This window comes from Chiloscyllium punctatum, chromosome 50, assembly GCF_047496795.1.
Source record: "Chiloscyllium punctatum isolate Juve2018m chromosome 50, sChiPun1.3, whole genome shotgun sequence".
NCBI classification, from domain to species: Eukaryota; Metazoa; Chordata; class Chondrichthyes; order Orectolobiformes; family Hemiscylliidae; genus Chiloscyllium; species Chiloscyllium punctatum.
This window is the reverse complement of record NC_092788.1, coordinates 7695748-7721545: the sequence shown is the minus strand read 5'-3', so window position 1 is coordinate 7721545 and position 25798 is coordinate 7695748. Positions and strand designations below refer to the sequence as shown.

At 45.8% G+C, this 25798-nt stretch overlaps 4 non-coding genes across 4 annotated transcripts; all 4 read right to left on the bottom strand.

The window, feature by feature from the left end:
* Nucleotides 1-1817: 1817 nt before the first annotated feature.
* trnav-aac (transfer RNA valine (anticodon AAC)) lies at nt 1818-1890 on the bottom strand. Its single transcript has one exon. It is a non-coding gene; the product is annotated as a tRNA-Val (tRNA).
* A 2686-nt stretch (nt 1891-4576) lies between these two features.
* trnav-aac (transfer RNA valine (anticodon AAC)) lies at nt 4577-4649 on the bottom strand. The gene has a single exon. It is a non-coding gene; the product is annotated as a tRNA-Val (tRNA).
* A 2686-nt stretch (nt 4650-7335) lies between these two features.
* trnav-aac (transfer RNA valine (anticodon AAC)) lies at nt 7336-7408 on the bottom strand. Its single transcript has one exon. It is a non-coding gene; the product is annotated as a tRNA-Val (tRNA).
* A 2686-nt stretch (nt 7409-10094) lies between these two features.
* trnav-aac (transfer RNA valine (anticodon AAC)) lies at nt 10095-10167 on the bottom strand. Its single transcript has one exon. It is a non-coding gene; the product is annotated as a tRNA-Val (tRNA).
* Nucleotides 10168-25798: the final 15631 nt, after the last annotated feature.

Sequence of the window (25798 nt, the reverse complement as noted above, 5' to 3'; positions counted from 1 at the left end):
ATTCCAAACTGCTCTTTCAAACATACTGCAGCGTTAGTGCACCACCACTTTCCAGACAATGCTGAAAAGAGAGATAGAAAGAACATCATAAGAACGGGCCATAAAAAGTGAATTTCACCATTCACAGTCTCGATTAGATTACCTTTTCCTTCTGATGTCTCCAGGACGGAAATGAAGGAAATGGGAGAAATTCAATAACATATGACACCGAAATTCATTGGAACGATTTTCCCATTGGACAGAAAACCAAATAACGACGAGTCGAGTCACCGCAGGACTTTGTTTCACAACGGCGATGAAATAATAGTCTCCATTCGGTTCCAGTAAAAGCACAAATCGCTTTGGAACAGCAGAGCTGTTTGCGATTTTCCGCGCGGGAGGCGAACGCGATCATGACAGCAGAGACACTTGGACACTTCGGTCAAATAACCATGAGCTGCTAGACATTACTACAATTTCGATTCTTGCTTTGCTAAATGATTTCACACATTGCTCGAAACAGGACGACTTTCACGTTTACACGGAACACGAAACACACCTGACTACAGGGAAAATGCACAAAGCTGAGCAGGCCGTGTTCCACATCAAACCGTGCAGCATTTATTCAGTCACTGTGTCTGTTTTGCAGAAGAAGGGTCCCAAAGAATGTTCTCCACCCTAAAACCGGAGGTCGCATTACAATCCGAGAACGACAGATCACATTGTGAGCATGCTCTGACCTCGGGGCCGGTTCGAGATGCCACTTTCCGTGCCTTTTACTTTAACCGTGCAATTTGCTGCAGAGATGTTCACTCCTGGACATGAGCCACGTGGATACCAACTGAGTCGGAAACCTGTGCGGGAATCGACGAGAAGCGATTCAATAAATTTTGCTAACTTCCATGGTGCTTATTGGAAATGCAGTTTCTGTTCAAGTCAATCGAAAAGGCAGTTTCTGAACATAGTAACAGAAGTCAAAAGGTAATTACCTCACCCCACCCCCACTCCGGAAGAGGTGCTAACTGCCCTTGAGTGCTTTTTGATCTCGATGTGAAGAGCTCACACGCCTCTGAGTCACCTTCAAGTCTCTGTTTGCGGAGTGAATCACAAAGAAGGACTTTTACCAGAGCTGCAACCGCCTCACTTCCCCACTCGCTCTCCCCTTTTACATTTTCCTGCTCGTCAGTGATTTAAAGAAAACCAAATGGATGCGATGTCATTCTGTAGCCTCTCTGTCGATTCCTCCGTTTCAGTTCCAACATGGCTTAGATCTCGGGGCGCACCTTAATATTAGCGGCGCTATGAAAGCACAAGTTCAAAGGTTCCTCTGAGAGTGTAAATTATTTCATTGCTGTTGCTGATTGAATGAGCCACTAACGTGCGAACTGCCCCAAAATATGATTCAGGAATCTGGTACCAACTCTCGCGCGTTGAATAACGACAGACAGCTTCCAAATGAGGCCTTTCAGAGACGACTTTGGGGTACATTTGACAGACAGACAAGTTCAGGAATCCGTGGTGCGCTGTGACACCAGCGCAGCAGCTTCTTCCCTGCCTTTGAACCGGGCCGCCTGCGCAAGGAATGCAAATGCGGTACTGCTTTTCGTGGAAGGATCAGAACGCGGCAAGGACACTCTCAAACAGAATGGCATATGCATCAGAACCAGGTTGGAGAAAAACTTTATAATGCTTTACACAGTAATTAAATGGAGTTGCCTTACATTTCACTACGAGAGCAGATTCTTTCAAGCAAATTCGAAGGCAGGTTTGCAGATGGGAAAGCAAGCAAGAAAGCTCCGTTCTTGTCCATGTAAAAGGCTGCAGTTGACGAACAAAGCAGTTTCTGCCCAGTTTCGAACTAGGGACCTTTCGCGTGTTAGGCGAACGTGATGACCACTACACTACAGAAACCAGCCGCGGCCGCCATCAGATTGATGACAATATATAGACAATGATTTCGTCAATGTTTGGACCGTAGGGCGAGGTGGAATAAGCTGGGACGACTTTCCCTGCAGCGGAACGGCTGCGATATGATCTTATGGAAGGGTTGTAAACTGAGTATTTCTGTGTTTTACCCAAATTGGGGTGAGTTGAAAACTCGAGAGCATAGGTTTAAGGTGAGTGGGCTGAAATTGACAAACGACCTGAGGCACATTTCCCACACAGAAGGTTGTGCGTGTATGGAATGAGCTCCCAGAGGAAGTGGAGAAGGCTATTACACTCAGAAAATTGCAAAGGTAATCGGATGAGTTTCTGGACAGGATGGGTTTAGAGGGATTGTGGCCAAATGCTGGGGAACGGGACTTGTTTAATTTTGGTTATCTGGTGAGCATGGATGAGATACACCTAAATATCTGTTTCCACGCCGTGTACCCCCATAACGTCGTGTTGCTAACACCGGCTTTAAAGGATTACTTTTTAGCGGAGTTTTCCATCGCAGTCTGTGGCACAATCGTTTAGTCTGTTCGACTGCTCACGGGAAAGGTAGTATTGTGAAACACTGCAGATACGAACAACTTCCTTAATTTTGCCCCGACTGACCATACTCCGTGAAATTTTCCCAGACCTCAATTGAGGAGTTTTGCTGCTCGAAGTTACCTCAGAAACCCTGTTAACTCGTAATGTGCTGAGCGAATCGCAAAACAGAAAGCATTTTTCACGGAACACAAACAAAACTGGCATGCCGAATGCATTTTCAGACAGAGAGATGCATGAATGCTAAATGTGTCACAGTCCGAGGGCATGAGTCATAAAGTAATCTCACAACTAACAACAGGGCAATTCCAAACTGCTCTTTCAAACATACTGCAGCGTTAGTGCACCACCACTTTCCAGACAATGCTGAAAAGAGAGATAGAAAGAACATCATAAGAACGGGCCATAAAAAGTGAATTTCACCATTCACAGTCTCGATTAGATTACCTTTTCCTTCTGATGTCTCCAGGACGGAAATGAAGGAAATGGGAGAAATTCAATAACATATGACACCGAAATTCATTGGAACGATTTTCCCATTGGACAGAAAACCAAATAACGACGAGTCGAGTCACCGCAGGACTTTGTTTCACAACGGCGATGAAATAATAGTCTCCATTCGGTTCCAGTAAAAGCACAAATCGCTTTGGAACAGCAGAGCTGTTTGCGATTTTCCGCGCGGGAGGCGAACGCGATCATGACAGCAGAGACACTTGGACACTTCGGTCAAATAACCATGAGCTGCTAGATATTACTACAATTTCGATTCTTGCTTTGCTAAATGATTTCACACATTGCTCGAAACAGGACGACTTTCACGTTTACACGGAACACGAAACACACCTGACTACAGGGAAAATGCACAAAGCTGAGCAGGCCGTGTTCCACATCAAACCGTGCAGCATTTATTCAGTCACTGTGTCTGTTTTGCAGAAGAAGGGTCCCAAAGAATGTTCTCCACCCTAAAACCGGAGGTCGCATTACAATCCGAGAACGACAGATCACATTGTGAGCATGCTCTGACCTCGGGGCCGGTTCGAGATGCCACTTTCCGTGCCTTTTACTTTAACCGTGCAATTTGCTGCAGAGATGTTCACTCCTGGACATGAGCCACGTGGATACCAACTGAGTCGGAAACCTGTGCGGGAATCGACGAGAAGCGATTCAATAAATTTTGCTAACTTCCATGGTGCTTATTGGAAATGCAGTTTCTGTTCAAGTCAATCGAAAAGGCAGTTTCTGAACATAGTAACAGAAGTCAAAAGGTAATTACCTGACCCCACCCCCACTCCGGAAGAGGTGCTAACTGCCCTTGAGTGCTTTTTGATCTCGATGTGAAGAGCTCACACGCCTCTGAGTCACCTTCAAGTCTCTGTTTGCGGAGTGAATCACAAAGAAGGACTTTTACCAGAGCTGCAACCGCCTCACTTCCCCACTCGCTCTCCCCGTTTACATTTTCCTTCTCGTCAGTGATTTAAAGAAAACCAAATGGATGCGATGTCATTCTGTAGCCTCTCTGTCGATTCCTCCGTTTCAGTTCCAACATGGCTTAGATCTCGGGGCGCACCTTAATATTAGCGGCGCTATGAAAGCACAAGTTCAAAGGTTCCTCTGAGAGTGTAAATTATTTCATTGCTGTTGCTGATTGAATGAGCCACTAACGTGCGAACTGCCCCAAAATATGATTCAGGAATCTGGTACCAACTCTCGCGCGTTGAATAACGACAGACAGCTTCCAAATGAGGCCTTTCAGAGACGACTTTGGGGTACATTTGACAGACAGACAAGTTCAGGAATCCGTGGTGCGCTGTGACACCAGCGCAGCAGCTTCTTCCCTGCCTTTGAACCGGGCCGCCTGCGCAAGGAATGCAAATGCGGTACTGCTTTTCGTGGAAGGATCAGAACGCGGCAAGGACACTCTCAAACAGAATGGCATATGCATCAGAACCAGGTTGGAGAAAAACTTTATAATGCTTTACACAGTAATTAAATTGAGTTGCCTTACATTTCACTACGAGAGCAGATTCTTTCAAGCAAATTCGAAGGCAGGTTTGCAGATGGGAAAGCAAGCAAGAAAGCTCCGTTCTTGTCCATGTAAAAGGCTGCAGTTGACGAACAAAGCAGTTTCTGCCCAGTTTCGAACTAGGGACCTTTCGCGTGTTAGGCGAACGTGATGACCACTACACTACAGAAACCAGCCGCGGCCGCCGTGAGATTGATGACAATATATAGACAATGATTTCGTCAATGTTTGGACCGTAGGGCGAGGTGGAATAAGCTGGGACGACTTTCCCTGCAGCGGAACGGCTGCGATATGATCTTATGGAAGGGTTGTAAACTGAGTATTTCTGTGTTTTACCCAAATTGGGGTGAGTTGAAAACTCGAGAGCATAGGTTTAAGGTGAGTGGGCTGAAATTGACAAACGACCTGAGGCACATTTCCCACACAGAAGGTTGTGCGTGTATGGAATGAGCTCCCAGAGGAAGTGGAGAAGGCTATTACACTCAGAAAATTGCAAAGGTAATCGGATGAGTTTCTGGACAGGATGGGTTTAGAGGGATTGGGGCCAAATGCTGGGGAACGGGACTTGTTTAATTTTGGATATGTGGTGAGCATGGATGAGATACACCTAAATATCTGTTTCCACGCCGTGTACCCCCATAACGTCGTGTTGCTAACACCGGCTTTAAAGGATTACTTTTTAGCGGAGTTTTCCATCGCAGTCTGTGGCACAATCGTTTAGTCTGTTCGACTGCTCACGGGAAAGGTAGTATTGTGAAACACTGCAGATACGAACAACTTCCTTAATTTTGCCCCGACTGACCATACTCCGTGAAATTTTCCCAGACCTCAATTGAGGAGTTTTGCTGCTCGAAGTTACCTCAGAAACCCTGTTAACTCGTAATGTGCTGAGCGAATCGCAAAACAGAAAGCATTTTTCACGGAACACAAACAAAACTGGCATGCCGAATGCATTTTCAGACAGAGAGATGCATGAATGCTAAATGTGTCACAGTCCGAGGGCATGAGTCATAAAGTAATCTCACAACTAACAACAGGGCAATTCCAAACTGCTCTTTCAAACATACTGCAGCGTTAGTGCACCACCACTTTCCAGACAATGCTGAAAAGAGAGATAGAAAGAACATCATAAGAACGGGCCATAAAAAGTGAATTTCACCATTCACAGTCTCGATTAGATTACCTTTTCCTTCTGATGTCTCCAGGACGGAAATGAAGGAAATGGGAGAAATTCAATAACATATGACACCGAAATTCATTGGAACGATTTTCCCATTGGACAGAAAACCAAATAACGACGAGTCGAGTCACCGCAGGACTTTGTTTCACAACGGCGATGAAATAATAGTCTCCATTCGGTTCCAGTAAAAGCACAAATCGCTTTGGAACAGCAGAGCTGTTTGCGATTTTCCGCGCGGGAGGCGAACGCGATCATGACAGCAGAGACACTTGGACACTTCGGTCAAATAACCATGAGCTGCTAGACATTACTACAATTTCGATTCTTGCTTTGCTAAATGATTTCACACATTGCTCGAAACAGGACGACTTTCACGTTTACACGGAACACGAAACACACCTGACTACAGGGAAAATGCACAAAGCTGAGCAGGCCGTGTTCCACATCAAACCGTGCAGCATTTATTCAGTCACTGTGTCTGTTTTGCAGAAGAAGGGTCCCAAAGAATGTTCTCCACCCTAAAACCGGAGGTCGCATTACAATCCGAGAACGACAGATCACATTGTGAGCATGCTCTGACCTCGGGGCCGGTTCGAGATGCCACTTTCCGTGCCTTTTACTTTAACCGTGCAATTTGCTGCAGAGATGTTCACTCCTGGACATGAGCCACGTGGATACCAACTGAGTCGGAAACCTGTGCGGGAATCGACGAGAAGCGATTCAATAAATTTTGCTAACTTCCATGGTGCTTATTGGAAATGCAGTTTCTGTTCAAGTCAATCGAAAAGGCAGTTTCTGAACATAGTAACAGAAGTCAAAAGGTAATTACCTCACCCCACCCCCACTCCGGAAGAGGTGCTAACTGCCCTTGAGTGCTTTTTGATCTCGATGTGAAGAGCTCACACGCCTCTGAGTCACCTTCAAGTCTCTGTTTGCGGAGTGAATCACAAAGAAGGACTTTTACCAGAGCTGCAACCGCCTCACTTCCCCACTCGCTCTCCCCGTTTACATTTTCCTTCTCGTCAGTGATTTAAAGAAAACCAAATGGATGCGATGTCATTCTGTAGCCTCTCTGTCGATTCCTCCGTTTCAGTTCCAACATGGCTTAGATCTCGGGGCGCACCTTAATATTAGCGGCGCTATGAAAGCACAAGTTCAAAGGTTCCTCTGAGAGTGTAAATTATTTCATTGCTGTTGCTGATTGAATGAGCCACTAACGTGCGAACTGCCCCAAAATATGATTCAGGAATCTGGTACCAACTCTCGCGCGTTGAATAACGACAGACAGCTTCCAAATGAGGCCTTTCAGAGACGACTTTGGGGTACATTTGACAGACAGACAAGTTCAGGAATCCGTGGTGCGCTGTGACACCAGCGCAGCAGCTTCTTCCCTGCCTTTGAACCGGGCCGCCTGCGCAAGGAATGCAAATGCGGTACTGCTTTTCGTGGAAGGATCAGAACGCGGCAAGGACACTCTCAAACAGAATGGCATATGCATCAGAACCAGGTTGGAGAAAAACTTTATAATGCTTTACACAGTAATTAAATGGAGTTGCCTTACATTTCACGACGAGAGCATATTCTTTCAAGCAAATTCGAAGGCAGGTTTGCAGATGGGAAAGCAAGCAAGAAAGCTCCGTTCTTGTCCATGTAAAAGGCTGCAGTTGACGAACAAAGCAGTTTCTGCCCAGTTTCGAACTAGGGACCTTTCGCGTGTTAGGCGAACGTGATGACCACTACACTACAGAAACCAGCCGCGGCCGCCGTGAGATTGATGACAATATATAGACAATGATTTCGTCAATGTTTGGACAGTAGGGCGAGGTGGAATAAGCTGGGACGACTTTCCCTGCAGCGGAACGGCTGCGATACGATCTTATGGAAGGGTTGTAAACTGAGTATTTCTGTGTTTTACCCAAATTGGGGTGAGTTGAAAACTCGAGAGCATAGGTTTAAGGTGAGTGGGCTGAAATTGACAAACGACCTGAGGCACATTTCCCACACAGAAGGTTGTGCGTGTATGGAATGAGCTCCCAGAGGAAGTGGAGAAGGCTATTACACTCAGAAAATTGCAAAGGTAATCGGATGAGTTTCTGGACAGGATGGGTTTAGAGTGATTGGGGCCAAATGCTGGGGAACGGGACTTGTTTAATTTTGGTTATGTGGTGAGCATGGATGAGATACACCTAAATATCTGTTTCCACGCCGTGTACCCCCATAACGTCTTGTTGCTAACACTGGCTGTAAAGGATTACTTTTTAGCGGAGTTTTCCATCGCAGTCTGTGGCACAATCGTTTAGTCTGTTCGACTGCTCACGGGAAAGGTAGTATTGTGAAACACTGCAGATACGAACAACTTCCTTAATTTTGCCCCGACTGACCATACTCCGTGAAATTTTCCCAGACCTCAATTGAGGAGTTTTGCTGCTCGAAGTTACCTCAGAAACCCTGTTAACTCGTAATGTGCTGAGCGAATCGCAAAACAGAAAGCATTTTTCACGGAACACAAACAAAACTGGCATGCCGAATGCATGTTCAGACAGAGAGATGCATGAATGCTAAATGTGTCACAGTCCGAGGGCATGAGTCATAAAGTAATCTCACAACTAAAAACAGGGCAATTCCAAACTACTCTTTCAAACATACTGCAGCGTTAGTGCACCACCACTTTCCAGACAATGCTGAAAAGAGAGATAGAAAGAACATCATAAGAACGGGCCATAAAAAGTGAATTTCACCATTCACAGTCTCGATTAGATTACCTTTTCCTTCTGATGACTCCAGGACGGAAATGAAGGAAATGGGAGAAATTCAATAACATATGACACCGAAATTCATTGGAACGATTTTCCCATTGGACAGAAAACCAAATAACGACGAGTCGAGTCACCGCAGGACTTTGTTTCACAACAGCGATGAAATAATAGTCTCCATTCGGTTCCAGTAAAAGCACAAATCGCTTTGGAACAGCAGAGCTGTTTGCGATTTTCCGCGCGGGAGGCGAACGCGATCATGACAGCAGAGACACTTGGACACTTCGGTCAAATAACCATGAGCTGCTAGACATTACTACAATTTCGATTCTTGCTTTGCTAAATGATTTCACACATTGCTCGAAACAGGACGACTTTCACGTTTACACGGAACACGAAACACACCTGACTACAGGGAAAATGCACAAAGCTGAGCAGGCCGTGTTCCACATCAAACCGTGCAGCATTTATTCAGTCACTGTGTCTGTTTTGCAGAAGAAGGGTCCCAAAGAATGTTCTCCACCCTAAAACCGGAGGTCGCATTACAATCCGAGAACGACAGATCACATTGTGAGCATGCTCTGACCTCGGGGCCGGTTCGAGATGCCACTTTCCGTGCCTTTTACTTTAACCGTGCAATTTGCTGCAGAGATGTTCACTCCTGGACATGAGCCACGTGGATACCAACTGAGTCGGAAACCTGTGCGGGAATCGACGAGAAGCGATTCAATAAATTTTGCTAACTTCCATGGTGCTTATTGGAAATGCAGTTTCTGTTCAAGTCAATCGAAAAGGCAGTTTCTGAACATAGTAACAGAAGTCAAAAGGTAATTACCTCACCCCACCCCCACTCCGGAAGAGGTGCTAACTGCCCTTGAGTGCTTTTTGATCTCGATGTGAAGAGCTCACACGCCTCTGAGTCACCTTCAAGTCTCTGTTTGCGGAGTGAATCACAAAGAAGGACTTTTACCAGAGCTGCAACCGCCTCACTTCCCCACTCGCTCTCCCCTTTTACATTTTCCTGCTCGTCAGTGATTTAAAGAAAACCAAATGGATGCGATGTCATTCTGTAGCCTCTCTGTCGATTCCTCCGTTTCAGTTCCAACATGGCTTAGATCTCGGGGCGCACCTTAATATTAGCGGCGCTATGAAAGCACAAGTTCAAAGGTTCCTCTGAGAGTGTAAATTATTTCATTGCTGTTGCTGATTGAATGAGCCACTAACGTGCGAACTGCCCCAAAATATGATTCAGGAATCTGGTACCAACTCTCGCGCGTTGAATAACGACAGACAGCTTCCAAATGAGGCCTTTCAGAGACGACTTTGGGGTACATTTGACAGACAGGCAAGTTCAGGAATCCGTGGTGCGCTGTGACACCAGCGCAGCAGCTTCTTCCCTGCCTTTGAACCGGGCCGCCTGCGCAAGGAATGCAAATGCGGTACTGCTTTTCGTGGAAGGATCAGAACGCGGCAAGGACACTCTCAAACAGAATGGCATATGCATCAGAACCAGGTTGGAGAAAAACTTTATAATGCTTTACACAGTAATTAAATGGAGTTGCCTTACATTTCACGACGAGAGCATATTCTTTCAAGCAAATTCGAAGGCAGGTTTGCAGATGGGAAAGCAAGCAAGAAAGCTCCGTTCTTGTCCATGTAAAAGGCTGCAGTTGACGAACAAAGCAGTTTCTGCCCAGTTTCGAACTAGGGACCTTTCGCGTGTTAGGCGAACGTGATGACCACTACACTACAGAAACCAGCCGCGGCCGCCGTGAGATTGATGACAATATATAGACAATGATTTCGTCAATGTTTGGACAGTAGGGCGAGGTGGAATAAGCTGGGACGACTTTCCCTGCAGCGGAACGGCTGCGATACGATCTTATGGAAGGGTTGTAAACTGAGTATTTCTGTGTTTTACCCAAATTGGGGTGAGTTGAAAACTCGAGAGCATAGGTTTAAGGTGAGTGGGCTGAAATTGACAAACGACCTGAGGCACATTTCCCACACAGAAGGTTGTGCGTGTATGGAATGAGCTCCCAGAGGAAGTGGAGAAGGCTATTACACTCAGAAAATTGCAAAGGTAATCGGATGAGTTTCTGGACAGGATGGGTTTAGAGGGATTGGGGCCAAATGCTGGGGAACGGGACTTGTTTAATTTTGGTTATGTGGTGAGCATGGATGAGATACACCTAAATATCTGTTTCTACGCCGTGTACCCCCATAACGTCTTGTTGCTAACACTGGCTGTAAAGGATTACTTTTTAGCGGAGTTTTCCATCGCAGTCTGTGGCACAATCGTTTAGTCTGTTCGACTGCTCACGGGAAAGGTAGTATTGTGAAACACTGCAGATACGAACAACTTCCTTAATTTTGCCCCGACTGACCATACTCCGTGAAATTTTCCCAGACCTCAATTGAGGAGTTTTGCTGCTCGAAGTTACCTCAGAAACCCTGTTAACTCGTAATGTGCTGAGCGAATCGCAAAACAGAAAGCATTTTTCACGGAACACAAACAAAACTGGCATGCCGAATGCATGTTCAGACAGAGAGATGCATGAATGCTAAATGTGTCACAGTCCGAGGGCATGAGTCATAAAGTAATCTCACAACTAAAAACAGGGCAATTCCAAACTACTCTTTCAAACATACTGCAGCGTTAGTGCACCACCACTTTCCAGACAATGCTGAAAAGAGAGATAGAAAGAACATCATAAGAACGGGCCATAAAAAGTGAATTTCACCATTCACAGTCTCGATTAGATTACCTTTTCCTTCTGATGACTCCAGGACGGAAATGAAGGAAATGGGAGAAATTCAATAACATATGACACCGAAATTCATTGGAACGATTTTCCCATTGGACAGAAAACCAAATAACGACGAGTCGAGTCACCGCAGGACTTTGTTTCACAACAGCGATGAAATAATAGTCTCCATTCGGTTCCAGTAAAAGCACAAATCGCTTTGGAACAGCAGAGCTGTTTGCGATTTTCCGCGCGGGAGGCGAACGCGATCATGACAGCAGAGACACTTGGACACTTCGGTCAAATAACCATGAGCTGCTAGACATTACTACAATTTCGATTCTTGCTTTGCTAAATGATTTCACACATTGCTCGAAACAGGACGACTTTCACGTTTACACGGAACACGAAACACACCTGACTACAGGGAAAATGCACAAAGCTGAGCAGGCCGTGTTCCACATCAAACCGTGCAGCATTTATTCAGTCACTGTGTCTGTTTTGCAGAAGAAGGGTCCCAAAGAATGTTCTCCACCCTAAAACCGGAGGTCGCATTACAATCCGAGAACGACAGATCACATTGTGAGCATGCTCTGACCTCGGGGCCGGTTCGAGATGCCACTTTCCGTGCCTTTTACTTTAACCGTGCAATTTGCTGCAGAGATGTTCACTCCTGGACATGAGCCACGTGGATACCAACTGAGTCGGAAACCTGTGCGGGAATCGACGAGAAGCGATTCAATAAATTTTGCTAACTTCCATGGTGCTTATTGGAAATGCAGTTTCTGTTCAAGTCAATCGAAAAGGCAGTTTCTGAACATAGTAACAGAAGTCAAAAGGTAATTACCTCACCCCACCCCCACTCCGGAAGAGGTGCTAACTGCCCTTGAGTGCTTTTTGATCTCGATGTGAAGAGCTCACACGCCTCTGAGTCACCTTCAAGTCTCTGTTTGCGGAGTGAATCACAAAGAAGGACTTTTACCAGAGCTGCAACCGCCTCACTTCCCCACTCGCTCTCCCCTTTTACATTTTCCTGCTCGTCAGTGATTTAAAGAAAACCAAATGGATGCGATGTCATTCTGTAGCCTCTCTGTCGATTCCTCCGTTTCAGTTCCAACATGGCTTAGATCTCGGGGCGCACCTTAATATTAGCGGCGCTATGAAAGCACAAGTTCAAAGGTTCCTCTGAGAGTGTAAATTATTTCATTGCTGTTGCTGATTGAATGAGCCACTAACGTGCGAACTGCCCCAAAATATGATTCAGGAATCTGGTACCAACTCTCGCGCGTTGAATAACGACAGACAGCTTCCAAATGAGGCCTTTCAGAGACGACTTTGGGGTACATTTGACAGACAGGCAAGTTCAGGAATCCGTGGTGCGCTGTGACACCAGCGCAGCAGCTTCTTCCCTGCCTTTGAACCGGGCCGCCTGCGCAAGGAATGCAAATGCGGTACTGCTTTTCGTGGAAGGATCAGAACGCGGCAAGGACACTCTCAAACAGAATGGCATATGCATCAGAACCAGGTTGGAGAAAAACTTTATAATGCTTTACACAGTAATTAAATGGAGTTGCCTTACATTTCACTACGAGAGCAGATTCTTTCAAGCAAATTCGAAGGCAGGTTTGCAGATGGGAAAGCAAGCAAGAAAGCTCCGTTCTTGTCCATGTAAAAGGCTGCAGTTGACGAACAAAGCAGTTTCTGCCCAGTTTCGAACTAGGGACCTTGCGCGTGTTAGGCGAACGTGATGACCACTACACTACAGAAACCAGCCGCGGCCGCCGTGAGATTGATGACAATATATAGACAATGATTTCGTCAATGTTTGGACCGTAGGGCGAGGTGGAATAAGCTGGGACGACTTTCCCTGCAGCGGAACGGCTGCGATACGATCTTATGGAAGGGTTGTAAACTGAGTATTTCTGTGTTTTACCCAAATTGGGGTGAGTTGAAAACTCGAGAGCATAGGTTTAAGGTGAGTGGGCTGAAAGTGACAAACGACCTGAGGCACATTTCCCACACAGAAGGTTGTGCGTGTATGGAATGAGCTCCCAGAGGAAGTGGAGAAGGCTATTACACTCAGAAAATTGCAAAGGTAATCGGATGAGTTTCTGGACAGGATGGGTTTAGAGGGATTGGGGCCAAATGCTGGGGAACGGGACTTGTTTAATTTTGGTTATGTGGTGAGCATGGATGAGATACACCTAAATATCTGTTTCCACGCCGTGTACCCCCATAACGTCTTGTTGCTAACACTGGCTGTAAAGGATTACTTTTTAGCGGAGTTTTCCATCGCAGTCTGTGGCACAATCGTTTAGTCTGTTCGACTGCTCACGGGAAAGGTAGTATTGTGAAACACTGCAGATACGAACAACTTCCTTAATTTTGCCCCGACTGACCATACTCCGTGAAATTTTCCCAGACCTCAATTGAGGAGTTTTGCTGCTCGAAGTTACCTCAGAAACCCTGTTAACTCGTAATGTGCTGAGCGAATCGCAAAACAGAAAGCATTTTTCACGGAACACAAACAAAACTGGCATGCCGAATGCATTTTCAGACAGAGAGATGCATGAATGCTAAATGTGTCACAGTCCGAGGGCATGAGTCATAAAGTAATCTCACAACTAAAAACAGGGCAATTCCAAACTACTCTTTCAAACATACTGCAGCGTTAGTGCACCACCACTTTCCAGACAATGCTGAAAAGAGAGATAGAAAGAACATCATAAGAACGGGCCATAAAAAGTGAATTTCACCATTCACAGTCTCGATTAGATTACCTTTTCCTTCTGATGACTCCAGGACGGAAATGAAGGAAATGGGAGAAATTCAATAACATATGACACCGAAATTCATTGGAACGATTTTCCCATTGGACAGAAAACCAAATAACGACGAGTCGAGTCACCGCAGGACTTTATTTCACAACAGCGATGAAATAATAGTCTCCATTCGGTTCCAGTAAAAGCACAAATCGCTTTGGAACAGCAGAGCTGTTTGCGATTTTCCGCGCGGGAGGCGAACGCGATCATGACAGCAGAGACACTTGGACACTTCGGTCAAATAACCATGAGCTGCTAGACATTACTACAATTTCGATTCTTGCTTTGCTAAATGATTTCACACATTGCTCGAAACAGGACGACTTTCACGTTTACACGGAACACGAAACACACCTGACTACAGGGAAAATGCACAAAGCTGAGCAGGCCGTGTTCCACATCAAACCGTGCAGCATTTATTCAGTCACTGTGTCTGTTTTGCAGAAGAAGGGTCCCAAAGAATGTTCTCCACCCTAAAACCGGAGGTCGCATTACAATCCGAGAACGACACATCACATTGTGAGCATGCTCTGACCTCGGGGCCGGTTCGAGATGCCACTTTCCGTGCCTTTTACTTTAACCGTGCAATTTGCTGCAGAGATGTTCACTCCTGGACATGAGCCACGTGGATACCAACTGAGTCGGAAACCTGTGCGGGAATCGACGAGAAGCGATTCAATAAATTTTGCTAACTTCCATGGTGCTTATTGGAAATGCAGTTTCTGTTCAAGTCAATCGAAAAGGCAGTTTCTGAACATAGTAACAGAAGTCAAAAGGTAATTACCTCACCCCACCCCCACTCCGGAAGAGGTGCTAACTGCCCTTGAGTGCTTTTTGATCTCGATGTGAAGAGCTCACACGCCTCTGAGTCACCTTCAAGTCTCTGTTTGCGGAGTGAATCACAAAGAAGGACTTTTACCAGAGCTGCAACCGCCTCACTTCCCCACTCGCTCTCCCCTTTTACATTTTCCTGCTCGTCAGTGATTTAAAGAAAACCAAATGGATGCGATGTCATTCTGTAGCCTCTCTGTCGATTCCTCCGTTTCAGTTCCAACATGGCTTAGATCTCGGGGCGCACCTTAATATTAGCGGCGCTATGAAAGCACAAGTTCAAAGGTTCCTCTGAGAGTGTAAATTATTTCATTGCTGTTGCTGATTGAATGAGCCACTAACGTGCGAACTGCCCCAAAATATGATTCAGGAATCTGGTACCAACTCTCGCGCGTTGAATAACGACAGACAGCTTCCAAATGAGGCCTTTCAGAGACGACTTTGGGGTACATTTGACAGACAGGCAAGTTCAGGAATCCGTGGTGCGCTGTGACACCAGCGCAGCAGCTTCTTCCCTGCCTTTGAACCGGGCCGCCTGCGCAAGGAATGCAAATGCGGTACTGCTTTTCGTGGAAGGATCAGAACGCGGCAAGGACACTCTCAAACAGAATGGCATATGCATCAGAACCAGGTTGGAGAAAAACTTTATAATGCTTTACACAGTAATTAAATGGAGTTGCCTTACATTTCACTACGAGAGCAGATTCTTTCAAGCAAATTCGAAGGCAGGTTTGCAGATGGGAAAGCAAGCAAGAAAGCTCCGTTCTTGTCCATGTAAAAGGCTGCAGTTGACGAACAAAGCAGTTTCTGCCCAGTTTCGAACTAGGGACCTTGCGCGTGTTAGGCGAACGTGATGACCACTACACTACAGAAACCAGCCGCGGCCGCCGTGAGATTGATGACAATATATAGACAATGATTTCGTCAATGTTTGGACCGTAGGGCGAGGTGGAATAAGCTGGGACGACTTTCCCTGCAGCGGAACGGCTGCGATACGATCTTATGGAAGGGTTGTAAACTGAGTATTTCTGTGTTTTACCCAAATTGGGGTGAGTTGAAAACTCGAGAGCATAGGTTTAAGGTGAGTGGGCTGAAAGTGACAAACGACCTGAGGCACATTTCCCACACAGAAGGTTGTGCGTGTATGGAATGAGCTCCCAGAGGAAGTGGAGAAGGCTATTACACTCAGAAAATTGCAAAGGTAATCGGATGAGTTTCTGGACAGGATGGGTTTAGAGGGATTGGGGCCAAATGCTGGGGAACGGGACTTGTTTAATTTTGGTTATGTGGTGAGCATGGATGAGATACACCTAAATATCTGTTTCCACGCCGTGTACCCCCATAACGTCTTGTTGCTAACACTGGCTGTAAAGGATTACTTTTTAGCGGAGTTTTCCATCGCAGTCTGTGGCACAATCGTTTAGTCTGTTCGACTGCTCACGGGAAAGGTAGTATTGTGAAACACTGCAGATACGAACAACTTCCTTAATTTTGCCCCGACTGACCATACTCCGTGAAATTTTCCCAGACCTCAATTGAGGAGTTTTGCTGCTCGAAGTTACCTCAGAAACCCTGTTAACTCGTAATGTGCTGAGCGAATCGCAAAACAGAAAGCATTTTTCACGGAACACAAACAAAACTGGCATGCCGAATGCATTTTCAGACAGAGAGATGCATGAATGCTAAATGTGTCACAGTCCGAGGGCATGAGTCATAAAGTAATCTCACAACTAAAAACAGGGCAATTCCAAACTACTCTTTCAAACATACTGCAGCGTTAGTGCACCACCACTTTCCAGACAATGCTGAAAAGAGAGATAGAAAGAACATCATAAGAACGGGCCATAAAAAGTGAATTTCACCATTCACAGTCTCGATTAGATTACCTTTTCCTTCTGATGACTCCAGGACGGAAATGAAGGAAATGGGAGAAATTCAATAACATATGACACCGAAATTCATTGGAACGATTTTCCCATTGGACAGAAAACCAAATAACGACGAGTCGAGTCACCGCAGGACTTTATTTCACAACAGCGATGAAATAATAGTCTCCATTCGGTTCCAGTAAAAGCACAAATCGCTTTGGAACAGCAGAGCTGTTTGCGATTTTCCGCGCGGGAGGCGAACGCGATCATGACAGCAGAGACACTTGGACACTTCGGTCAAATAACCATGAGCTGCTAGACATTACTACAATTTCGATTCTTGCTTTGCTAAATGATTTCACACATTGCTCGAAACAGGACGACTTTCACGTTTACACGGAACACGAAACACACCTGACTACAGGGAAAATGCACAAAGCTGAGCAGGCCGTGTTCCACATCAAACCGTGCAGCATTTATTCAGTCACTGTGTCTGTTTTGCAGAAGAAGGGTCCCAAAGAATGTTCTCCACCCTAAAACCGGAGGTCGCATTACAATCCGAGAACGACACATCACATTGTGAGCATGCTCTGACCTCGGGGCCGGTTCGAGATGCCACTTTCCGTGCCTTTTACTTTAACCGTGCAATTTGCTGCAGAGATGTTCACTCCTGGACATGAGCCACGTGGATACCAACTGAGTCGGAAACCTGTGCGGGAATCGACGAGAAGCGATTCAATAAATTTTGCTAACTTCCATGGTGCTTATTGGAAATGCAGTTTCTGTTCAAGTCAATCGAAAAGGCAGTTTCTGAACATAGTAACAGAAGTCAAAAGGTAATTACCTCACCCCACCCCCACTCCGGAAGAGGTGCTAACTGCCCTTGAGTGCTTTTTGATCTCGATGTGAAGAGCTCACACGCCTCTGAGTCACCTTCAAGTCTCTGTTTGCGGAGTGAATCACAAAGAAGGACTTTTACCAGAGCTGCAACCGCCTCACTTCCCCACTCGCTCTCCCCTTTTACATTTTCCTGCTCGTCAGTGATTTAAAGAAAACCAAATGGATGCGATGTCATTCTGTAGCCTCTCTGTCGATTCCTCCGTTTCAGTTCCAACATGGCTTAGATCTCGGGGCGCACCTTAATATTAGCGGCGCTATGAAAGCACAAGTTCAAAGGTTCCTCTGAGAGTGTAAATTATTTCATTGCTGTTGCTGATTGAATGAGCCACTAACGTGCGAACTGCCCCAAATTATGATTCAGGAATCTGGTACCAACTCTCGCGCGTTGAATAACGACAGACAGCTTCCAAATGAGGCCTTTCAGAGACGACTTTGGGGTACATTTGACAGACAGACAAGTTCAGGAATCCGTGGTGCGCTGTGACACCAGCGCAGCAGCTTCTTCCCTGCCTTTGAACCGGGCCGCCTGCGCAAGGAATGCAAATGCGGTACTGCTTTTCGTGGAAGGATCAGAACGCGGCAAGGACACTCTCAAACAGAATGGCATATGCATCAGAACCAGGTTGGAGAAAAACTTTATAATGCTTTACACAGTAATTAAATGGAGTTGCCTTACATTTCACTACGAGAGCAGATTCTTTCAAGCAAATTCGAAGGCAGGTTTGCAGATGGGAAAGCAAGCAAGAAAGCTCCGTTCTTGTCCATGTAAAAGGCTGCAGTTGACGAACAAAGCAGTTTCTGCCCAGTTTTGAACTGGGGACCTTTCGCGTATTAGGCGAACGTGATAGCCACTACACTACAGAAACCAGCCCTGGTCGCCGTGAAATTGATGACAATATATAGACAATGATTTCGTCAATGTTTGGACCGTAGGGCGAGGTGGAATAAGCTGGGACGACTTTCCCTGCGTAACGGCTGCGATATGATCTTATGGAAGGGTTGTAAACTGAGTATTTCTGTGTTTTACCCAAATTGGGGTGAGTTGAAAACTCGAGAGCATAGGTTTAAGGTGAGTGGGCTGAAATTGACAAACGACCTGAGGCACATTTCCCACACAGAAGGTTGTGCGTGAATGGAATGAGCTCCCAGAGGAAGTGGAGGAGGCTATTACACTCAGAAAATTGCAAAGGTAATCGGATGAGTTTCTGGACAGGATGGGTTTAGAGGGATTGGGGCCAAATGCTGGGGAACGGGACTTGTTTAATTTTGGTTATGTGGTGAGCATGGATGAGATACACCTAAATATCTGTTTCCACGCCGTGTACCCCCATAACGTCTTGTTGCTAACACTGGCTTTAAAGGATTACTTTTTAGCGGAGTTTTCCATCGCAGTCTGTGGCACAATCGTTTAGTCTGTTCGACTGCTCACGGGAAAGGTAGTATTGTGAAACACTGCAGATACGAACAACTTCCTTAATTTTGCCCCGACTGACCATACTCCGTGAAATTTTCCCAGACCTCAATTGAGGAGTTTTGCTGCTCGAAGTTACCTCAGAAACCCTGTTAACTCGTAATGTGCTGAGCGAATCGCAAAACAGAAAGCATTTTTCACGGAACACAAACAAAACTGGCATGCCGAATGCATTTTCAGACAGAGAGATGCATGAATGCTAAATGTTTCACAGTCCGAGGGCATGAGTCATAAAGTAATCTCACAACTAACAACAGGGCAATTCCAAACTACTCTTTCAAACATACTGCAGCGTTAGTGCACCACCACTTTCCAGACAATGCTGAAAAGAGAGATAGAAAGAACATCATAAGAACGGGCCATAAAAAGTGAATTTCACCATTCACAGTCTCGATTAGATTACCTTTTCCTTCTGATGACTCCAGGACGGAAATGAAGGAAATGGGAGAAATTCAATAACATATGACACCGAAATTCATTGGAACGATTTTCCCATTGGACAGAAAACCAAATAACGACGAGTCGAGTCACCGCAGGACTTTGTTTCACAACAGCGATGAAATAATAGTCTCCATTCGGTTCCAGTAAAAGCACAAATCGCTTTGGAACAGCAGAGCTGTTTGCGATTTTCCGCGCGGGAGGCGAACGCGATCATGACAGCAGAGACACTTGGACACTTCGGTCAAATAACCATGAGCTGCTAGACATTACTACAATTTCGATTCTTGCTTTGCTAAATGATTTCACACATTGCTCGAAACAGGACGACTTTCACGTTTACACGGAACACGAAACACACCTGACTACAGGGAAAATGCACAAAGCTGAGCAGGCCGTGTTCCACATCAAACCGTGCAGCATTTATTCAGTCACTGTGTCTGTTTTGCAGAAGAAGGGTCCCAAAGAATGTTCTCCACCCTAAAACCGGAGGTCGCATTACAATCCGAGAACGACACATCACATTGTGAGCATGCTCTGACCTCGGGGCCGGTTCGAGATGCCACTTTCCGTGCCTTTTACTTTAACCGTGCAATTTGCTGCAGAGATGTTCACTCCTGGACATGAGCCACGTGGATACCAACTGAGTCGGAAACCTGTGCGGGAATCGACGAGAAGCGATTCAATAAATTTTGCTAACTTCCATGGTGCTTATTGGAAATGCAGTTTCTGTTCAAGTCAATCGAAAAGGCAGTTTCTGAACATAGTAACAGAAGTCAAAAGGTAATTACCTCACCCCACCCCCACTCCGGAAGAGGTGCTAACTGCCCTTGAGTGCTTTTTGATCTCGATGTGAAGAGCTCACACGCCTCTGAGTCACCTTCAAGTCTCTGTTTGCGGAGTGAATCACAAAGAAGGACTTTTACCAGAGCTGCAACCGCCTCACTTCCCCACTCGCTCTCCCCTTTTACATTTTCCTGCTCGTCAGTGATTTAAAGAAAACCAAATGGATGCGATGTCATTCTGTAGCCTCTCTGTCGATTCCTCCGTTTCAGTTCCAACATGGCTTAGATCTCGGGGCGCACCTTAATATTAGCGGCGCTATGAAAGCACAAGTTCAAAGGTTCCTCTGAGAGTGTAAATTATTTCATTGCTGTTGCTGATTGAATGAGCCACTAACGTGCGAACTGCCCCAAAATATGATTCAGGAATCTGGTACCAACTCTCGCGCGTTGAATAACGACAGACAGCTTCCAAATGAGGCCTTTCAGAGACGACTTTGGGGTACATTTGACAGACAGACAAGTTCAGGAATCCGTGGTGCGCTGTGACACCAGCGCAGCAGCTTCTTCCCTGCCTTTGAACCGGGCCGCCTGCGCAAGGAATGCAAATGCGGTACTGCTTTTCGTGGAAGGATCAGAACGCGGCAAGGACACTCTCAAACAGAATGGCATATGCATCAGAACCAGGTTGGAGAAAAACTTTATAATGCTTTACACAGTAATTAAATGGAGTTGCCTTACATTTCACTACGAGAGCAGATTCTTTCAAGCAAATTCGAAGGCAGGTTTGCAGATGGGAAAGCAAGCAAGAAAGCTCCGTTCTTGTCCATGTAAAAGGCTGCAGTTGACGAACAAAGCAGTTTCTGCCCAGTTTCGAACTAGGGACCTTGCGCGTGTTAGGCGAACGTGATGACCACTACACTACAGAAACCAGCCGCGGCCGCCGTGAGATTGATGACAATATATAGACAATGATTTCGTCAATGTTTGGACCGTCGGGCGAGGTGGAATAAGCTGGGACGACTTTCCCTGCAGCGGAACGGCTGCGATACGATCTTATGGAAGGGTTGTAAACTGAGTATTTCTGTGTTTTACCCAAATTGGGGTGATTTGAAAACTCGAGAGCATAGGTTTAAGTTGATTGGGCTGAAAGTGACAAACGACCTGAGGCACATTTCCCACACAGAAGGTTGTGCGTGTATGGAATGAGCTCCCAGAGGAAGTGGAGAAGGCTATTACACTCAGAAAATTGCAAAGGTAATCGGATGAGTTTCTGGACAGGATGGGTTTAGAGGGATTGGGGCCAAATGCTGGGGAACGGGACTTGTTTAATTTTGGTTATGTGGTGAGCATGGATGAGATACACCTAAATATCTGTTTCCACGCCGTGTACCCCCATAACGTCTTGTTGCTAACACTGGCTGTAAAGGATTACTTTTTAGCGGAGTTTTCCATCGCAGTCTGTGGCACAATCGTTTAGTCTGTTCGACTGCTCACGGGAAAGGTAGTATTGTGAAACACTGCAGATACGAACAACTTCCTTAATTTTGCCCCGACTGACCATACTCCGTGAAATTTTCCCAGACCTCAATTGAGGAGTTTTGCTGCTCGAAGTTACCTCAGAAACCCTGTTAACTCGTAATGTGCTGAGCGAATCGCAAAACAGAAAGCATTTTTCACGGAACACAAACAAAACTGGCATGCCGAATGCATTTTCAGACAGAGAGATGCATGAATGCTAAATGTGTCACAGTCCGAGGGCATGAGTCATAAAGTAATCTCACAACTAAAAACAGGGCAATTCCAAACTACTCTTTCAAACATACTGCAGCGTTAGTGCACCACCACTTTCCAGACAATGCTGAAAAGAGAGATAGAAAGAACATCATAAGAACGGGCCATAAAAAGTGAATTTCACCATTCACAGTCTCGATTAGATTACCTTTTCCTTCTGATGACTCCAGGACGGAAATGAAGGAAATGGGAGAAATTCAATAACATATGACACCGAAATTCATTGGAACGATTTTCCCATTGGACAGAAAACCAAATAACGACGAGTCGAGTCACCGCAGGACTTTGTTTCACAACAGCGATGAAATAATAGTCTCCATTCGGTTCCAGTAAAAGCACAAATCGCTTTGGAACAGCAGAGCTGTTTGCGATTTTCCGCGCGGGAGGCGAACGCGATCATGACAGCAGAGACACTTGGACACTTCGGTCAAATAACCATGAGCTGCTAGACATTACTACAATTTCGATTCTTGCTTTGCTAAATGATTTCACACATTGCTCGAAACAGGACGACTTTCACGTTTACACGGAACACGAAACACACCTGACAACAGGGAAAATGCACAAAGCTGAGCAGGCCGTGTTCCACATCAAACCGTGCAGCATTTATTCAGTCACTGTGTCTGTTTTGCAGAAGAAGGGTCCCAAAGAATGTTCTCCACCCTAATAACGGAGGTCGCATTACAATCCGAGAACGACAGATCACATTGTGAGCATGCTCTGACCTCGGGGCCGGTTCGAGATGCCACTTTCCGTGCCTTTTACTTTAACCGTGCAATTTGCTGCAGAGATGTTCACTCCTGGACATGAGCCACGTGGATACCAACTGAGTCGGAAACCTGTGCGGGAATCGACGAGAAGGGATTCAATAAATTTTGCTAACTTCCATGGTGCTTATTGGAAATGCAGTTTCTGTTCAAGTCAATCGAAAAGGCAGTTTCTGAACATAGTAACAGAAGTCAAAAGGTAATTACCTCACCCCACCCCCACTCCGGAAGAGGTGCTAACTGCCCTTGAGTGCTTTTTGATCTCGATGTGAAGAGCTCACACGCCTCTGAGTCACCTTCAAGTCTCTGTTTGCGGAGTGAATCACAAAGAAGGACTTTTACCAGAGCTGCAACCGCCTCACTTCCCCACTCGCTCTCCCCTTTTACATTTTCCTGCTCGTCAGTGATTTAAAGAAAACCAAATGGATGCGATGTCATTCTGTAGCCTCTCTGTCGATTCCTCCGTTTCAGTTCCAACATGGCTTAGATCTCGGGGCGCACCTTAATATTAGCGGCGCTATGAAAGCACAAGTTCAAAGGTTCCTCTGAGAGTGTAAATTATTTCATTGCTGTTGCTGATTGAATGAGCCACTAACGTGCGAACTGCCCCAAAATATGATTCAGGAATCTGGTACCAACTCTCGCGCGTTGAATAACGACAGACAGCTTCCAAATGAGGCCTTTCAGAGACGACTTTGGGGTACATTTGACAGACAGACAAGTTCAGGAATCCGTGGTGCGCTGTGACACCAGCGCAGCAGCTTCTTCCCTGCCTTTGAACCGGGCCGCCTGCGCAAGGAATGCAAATGCGGTACTGCTTTTCGTGGAAGGATCAGAACGCGGCAAGGACACTCTCAAACAGAATGGCATATGCATCAGAACCAGGTTGGAGAAAAACTTTATAATGCTTTACACAGTAATTAAATGGAGTTGCCTTACATTTCACTACGAGAGCAGATTCTTTCAAGCAAATTCGAAGGCAGGTTTGCAGATGGGAAAGCAAGCAAGAAAGCTCCGTTCTTGTCCATGTAAAAGGCTGCAGTTGACGAACAAAGCAGTTTCTGCCCAGTTTCGAACTAGGAACCTTGCGCGTGTTAGGCGAACGTGATGACCACTACACTACAGAAACCAGCCGCGGCCGCCGTGAGATTGATGACAATATATAGACAATGATTTCGTCAATGTTTGGACCGTAGGGCGAGGTGGAATAAGCTGGGACGACTTTCCCTGCAGCGGAACGGCTGCGATACGATCTTATGGAAGGGTTGTAAACTGAGTATTTCTGTGTTTTACCCAAATTGGGGTGAGTTGAAAACTCGAGAGCATAGGTTTAAGGTGAGTGGGCTGAAAGTGACAAACGACCTGAGGCACATTTCCCACACAGAAGGTTGTGCGTGTATGGAATGAGCTCCCAGAGGAAGTGGAGAAGGCTATTACACTCAGAAAATTGCAAAGGTAATCGGATGAGTTTCTGGACAGGATGGGTTTAGAGGGATTGGGGCCAAATGCTGGGGAACGGGACTTGTTTAATTTTGGTTATGTGGTGAGCATGGATGAGATACACCTAAATATCTGTTTCCACGCCGTGTACCCCCATAACGTCTTGTTGCTAACACTGGCTGTAAAGGATTACTTTTTAGCGGAGTTTTCCATCGCAGTCTGTGGCACAATCGTTTAGTCTGTTCGACTGCTCACGGGAAAGGTAGTATTGTGAAACACTGCAGATACGAACAACTTCCTTAATTTTGCCCCGACTGACCATACTCCGTGAAATTTTCCCAGACCTCAATTGAGGAGTTTTGCTGCTCGAAGTTACCTCAGAAACCCTGTTAACTCGTAATGTGCTGAGCGAATCGCAAAACAGAAAGCATTTTTCACGGAACACAAACAAAACTGGCATGCCGAATGCATTTTCAGACAGAGAGATGCATGAATGCTAAATGTGTCACAGTCCGAGGGCATGAGTCATAAAGTAATCTCACAACTAAAAACAGGGCAATTCCAAACTACTCTTTCAAACATACTGCAGCGTTAGTGCACCACCACTTTCCAGACAATGCTGAAAAGAGAGATAGAAAGAACATCATAAGAACGGGCCATAAAAAGTGAATTTCACCATTCACAGTCTCGATTAGATTACCTTTTCCTTCTGATGACTCCAGGACGGAAATGAAGGAAATGGGAGAAATTCAATAACATATGACACCGAAATTCATTGGAACGATTTTCCCATTGGACAGAAAACCAAATAACGACGAGTCGAGTCACCGCAGGACTTTGTTTCACAACAGCGATGAAATAATAGTCTCCATTCGGTTCCAGTAAAAGCACAAATCGCTTTGGAACAGCAGAGCTGTTTGCGATTTTCCGCGCGGGAGGCGAACGCGATCATGACAGCAGAGACACTTGGACACTTCGGTCAAATAACCATGAGCTGCTAGACATTACTACAATTTCGATTCTTGCTTTGCTAAATGATTTCACACATTGCTCGAAACAGGACGACTTTCACGTTTACACGGAACACGAAACACACCTGACTACAGGGAAAATGCACAAAGCTGAGCAGGCCGTGTTCCACATCAAACCGTGCAGCATTTATTCAGTCACTGTGTCTGTTTTGCAGAAGAAGGGTCCCAAAGAATGTTCTCCACCCTAAAACCGGAGGTCGCATTACAATCCGAGAACGACAGATCACATTGTGAGCATGCTCTGACCTCGGGGCCGGTTCGAGATGCCACTTTCCGTGCCTTTTACTTTAACCGTGCAATTTGCTGCAGAGATGTTCACTCCTGGACATGAGCCACGTGGATACCAACTGAGTCGGAAACCTGTGCGGGAATCGACGAGAAGGGATTCAATAAATTTTGCTAACTTCCATGGTGCTTATTGGAAATGCAGTTTCTGTTCAAGTCAATCGAAAAGGCAGTTTCTGAACATAGTAACAGAAGTCAAAAGGTAATTACCT